Raw genomic sequence first — 4,451 nt, forward strand, 5'->3', positions numbered from 1 at the left:
CAGGTATGCGGGGGCAGTCATAGTCAGTCCAGGAGAACAGGTGCACTGGGCACAGGCATTAAGCTGGGGGGCATTGGCACAGAGGGCTGAACTAATAGCCTTAACTCAAGCCCTAATGTTAGGTCAAGACAAGGCTGTAAACATGTACACTGACAGCTGGTATGCATTCGCCACTGCCCATATGCATGGTGACATCTACAGGCAGAGAGGGCTATTGACATCAGAAGGGAAAACTATCAAAAAAAATTTTTGGCCTTATTGGAGGCAATTTGGGAACCCAGGGTGTTGGCCATTACGAGTGGCCAGAGAACCAGTGGGGCCAATAGACATTCTGCCCATCCGACCCTTTGACTACCTGCCAGAAAGACCCACATATATCCCAAAAGAGAAAAAGGAAAATCAAAAGCGAGGGGGTACAAAACTGGACTCAGGCTAGTGAAAAGGGACAAATAAACAAATTTGTCTCCCTCAAGCCCTTGGGTGACAACTTCTTCATCAGTTACATCACTTAACTCACCTGGGAAAATCAAAGTTAAAAAGACTAATGAGCTCTAAGTTTTCAATCCCAGGACTGACCTCTATGGTCCAGGACATCAGTTCCAGGTGTCAGGTGTGTTCACAGGTAAACTCCAAGATGAGACCAAGGAACAAAGGTAATCAACTATGGGGAACAGAGCCAGGGGAACATTGGGAACTTGATTTCACCAAAATAAAATCCAGCGATAGGTTCAAATATTTACTGGTATTGGTTGATACCTACTCAGGTTGGATAGAAGCTTTCCCCACTCATGGAAAATCAGCCAACATAGTAACTAAGGTTTTGCTCCAGGAGATAGTTCCCCAATTTGACCTCCCTCATTACCTGGGGTCTGACAGTAGGCCTGCCTTCATGGCACAGATATCCAAATTGTTGGTGAAGGCACTACATATCGATTGAAAGTTACACTGTGCCTATTGCCCACAAAGTTCAGGGCAAGTGAAAAGGATAAATAGAACCCTAAAAAAAGCCCTGACTAAATATGTTCTAAAAACTGGCAGTAGGTGGCCTGATCTGCTTCCTCTAGCCTTGTTAAGAGTTAGATGTACCCCATATGTTGACAAGTTTACCCCTTTTGAAATCTTGTATGGGAGGCCGCCATCACTCCTCCCTAAGTTAAACCTTGAAAAGATAACAAAAAATTCTTGTGTTTCTTTACTTCAGTCTCTTCAAGCCTTACAGATTCTTCAGAGTGAGATCCAGGCTACAATACAACAGGCTCGAGAAAAACCCTTTGTGACATTCCAGCCCCACAGTTTCAAGCCAGGAGACCTGGTCCTGATATGCTTGGTTTGCTTGCACCAAGGGCTTGACTAAATGCATTCCCAAGTCAGTCTTGGCTACCCAATCTTCCACTTTATTTTGTGTCACCATGTATGTTGCTCCACAAGTCTTGTATTATAATGAAAAAGGGGGCTGGATGCAAACATCTTGGATTAACCACTGAACACTATAGGAGTAAATGGGCTGCCCCCATTTTAGTGCCCATTCTGGTGGGATTAGGAATAGCCAGGTCAGCGGCTATTGGAACTTCCTCCCTGATCCTTCAGGACACAAATTTTAAAGCCCTAAGCCACCAAGTAGCCAGAGATTTGGGTCACCTGGAAGACTCAATCTCCAGATTAGAGAACCAGGTTGATTCCTTAGCTGAGATGGTCCTGCAAATTGAAGGGGACTTGACCTCCTGTTCATGAAACAAGGAGGGTTATGTGTAGCCCCAAGAGAAACCTTTTGCTTCTATGCTAATCAGTCTGGTGTCATTGGAGATACCTTAGCTATGGTCAGTGAAAATTTAAAGACTAAATATGCTCAACAAAAGGATCAAAATTGTTTTCAAAATCTATTTGACTGGTCCCCATGGTTAACTACCCTAGTTTCTGCTGTAGCAGGCCCCCTAGTTATCTTACTTCTGCTTTTGCTCCTGGGACCTTGCATTATAAATGCTCTGACTAAATATGTTAGACAGAGGGTTGATGCAGTTAAACTGATGGTGTTGAGACAAAATTATGAGATTTTAGAAGATGTTTTAAAAGAAAAATCTGAAGAGTAAATAAAGGAATCAAAGATTTGATTAAGTTACAAGAACCAGTGGTGAATAAAGGACCCTAGTTAGCAAGACAGACTCCATATCGCTGCTTGACCCACCTGCCTGTCCTTTAGATGAACTCAGAAGGAGGAAGCTTAGAAACCTCCTCCCCTTAGAAAGTCTCTTTAGAAATAACAATTAATCAGCTATTGTTTTACAAATGTTCTAACAGCAAGATGTTCCGCTTCTGTACCTTTCACTTGCTTTGCTAGTTCTATCGCATAGGGGGGCCTAGAAACTGTTGGCCTCAAAGGTGTATAAAACATGTTTGTCAACCCCCAGTCGGGGCTTGAGTCTGATACTCGGCTCGGGTCCCAACCGGTAATAAACTCCTGTGTGGATTTAATATTGGTCTCTGGTTGGTTCTTTCTTGCTGGGTCCAACACCTAGCACAAAGAAGTCCTCAGGATATTTGTTTGGTCTACCTAGTCACCTAGGCAATCTTCTTTAGAAGCAAGACATGGCTAAGTTTTACTGAAAATCTACTTTAACATTTCTATGTCTCTATGTCTGCAACACACTTATGAAACTCACAGATTAAATCCTATGCTCATCATTTAACAATCAGAACTTATACATTAGCTAAAGTACTTCCCTCCCATACACAGATAAATGATGAGAACCAGGATTGGGAGAGAGAGAGAGAGAGAGAGAGAGAGAGAGAGAGAGAGAGAGAATTTGGGGATCCTCCCTTGGTCCCTTAAATATTGTGCTCAATATTTAAGGAAGTAGCTCACTTTGGTCTCACCCAGAAGTTGATTCTTTCCACAGGGTCTCAGGTTCAGTTTCCCATACCTGGGAGACTACCCAGGACATTGATTTTATGGGTGTTCCACTGGACCAGCAAAATTCCTATCTCTCATCTGACCTAGAGATAGAGTTTGGGTTCCTCATCTAAGATGACTTTCCTGTCTTCAGTGTTAGTAAACCCTCATTTTCTATGGGCTCAACTTAAAAGTTTTTAGTTGTTGGATGGGGCCACAGGTTGACACAATTCAGGATTCCTGCCTCTCTAATCTTTAGCAGAAACATGCTTCCAAGAAAGGAAAGTCAAAATGACTGGAAAAATATCAGAAATGAGATCAGAAAAAAGGAAGACTTTACTTCTTATGCTCATGGTGAGTTATTGAGACCATTTGATTATGAGTTATCTCCCTCAGCTGGCAGAGGCAAGAGTAGGGAATCTCAAGAACTAACATTACCTCCTCACCAGTGGAAGATCAGACATGAAAAGAAAACCAAGGCAGAACAGGTTCAATATTCCCCTCTAGAATGTAGAGGGAGGGATCAGTTTAGACTGTCCCAATGAAAACTGTCCTCAAAGTCTTAAGAACAGTTTCTGACCCATTGATTTTTAACTGGCAGTTACACTCTTGTGATTTATTAATAGGCATGTGCATTTTCTAAATATAAACTAGATTTCATAAAAGATCCATTTTACAGCATTTCATAAATTCACATTTTGGTTAGTATCAAAGTCCACTAGGTGATGCCCTAGCATTATTGTTCCCTAGTGCAGTTGTCTCAGACAACAAAAAAGTCAAAACAATTCAAGCAGGTCAAGCAAGGCACATCAATAAATTAGTAATGGCAAGTAGTAAGGGCAAATGCAGGATATACAAAACAGGAAGACCTTTCCTGGAAAAGTAAAATGTCCCATCAAAAAACATAATCTTTCTATGATCCCAATTTAAATTTATTATCTTTTTGCTGGACATGGTGACACATGCCTATAATCCCAGCACTCAGGAAGCTCAGTCAGGGAGATTGCCACAAGTTTGAGGCCAGGCTGTGCTACATAGTGAGTTCAAGTCCTGACTGGACTACTTAGCAAGACCCTGTCTCAACCCCCCCCAAATTATCATCATTTTAGCAAAAAACAATGTTTTTTTTAAAAAGGCATAAAAATTCACAATGTAAGCAATTGACAAACAAGGATGACAATTTCTGATTACCTAAACATGTCACAGTCCAGAATCCATGAAGGAAAAGCAAATTCTTATCTCCTTCCAACCATCTTGGTGGGACCTCCAAATGATATAGGGGAAATAATATAACTCCCAATCTGCTAGATGTCAGATACACTGAGTTTCTGTTTTCCAAAATCAAAGAATGAATTCTAAGGAACAGAGGTTAAGAGTAGGAAAAGTTAATTGAGACAGATAGCTCCTGAGACACAGGGGGAGACCCAAAGTGAGTTGCCAACAAGTCCACTTTTCACAGGAAGTTTTATAGAAGAAAATCACAAGGTAGGTACAATGTGGTTCACAACTATGATCAACCTATAAGATTATAAAAATAGCCCCCTAGGTAATATTGATCCAGTGG

General features: G+C 41.4%; 1 long non-coding RNA gene across 1 annotated transcript; it reads left to right on the plus strand.

The window, feature by feature from the left end:
* Window positions 1-242: 242 nt before the first annotated feature.
* LOC147825760 (uncharacterized) lies at window positions 243-2,467 on the plus strand. The gene is made up of 2 exons (XR_015440198.1): window positions 243-653; window positions 1,202-2,467. It is a non-coding gene; the product is annotated as an uncharacterized LOC147825760 (long non-coding RNA).
* The last annotated feature ends 1,984 nt before the right edge of the window (window positions 2,468-4,451 follow it).

This window comes from Heterocephalus glaber, unplaced genomic scaffold (genome assembly GCF_053883595.1).
Source record: "Heterocephalus glaber isolate CG9 unplaced genomic scaffold, H.glaber_assembly_v1.0 deba00001494, whole genome shotgun sequence".
NCBI lineage: Eukaryota > Metazoa > Chordata > Mammalia > Rodentia > Bathyergidae > Heterocephalus > Heterocephalus glaber.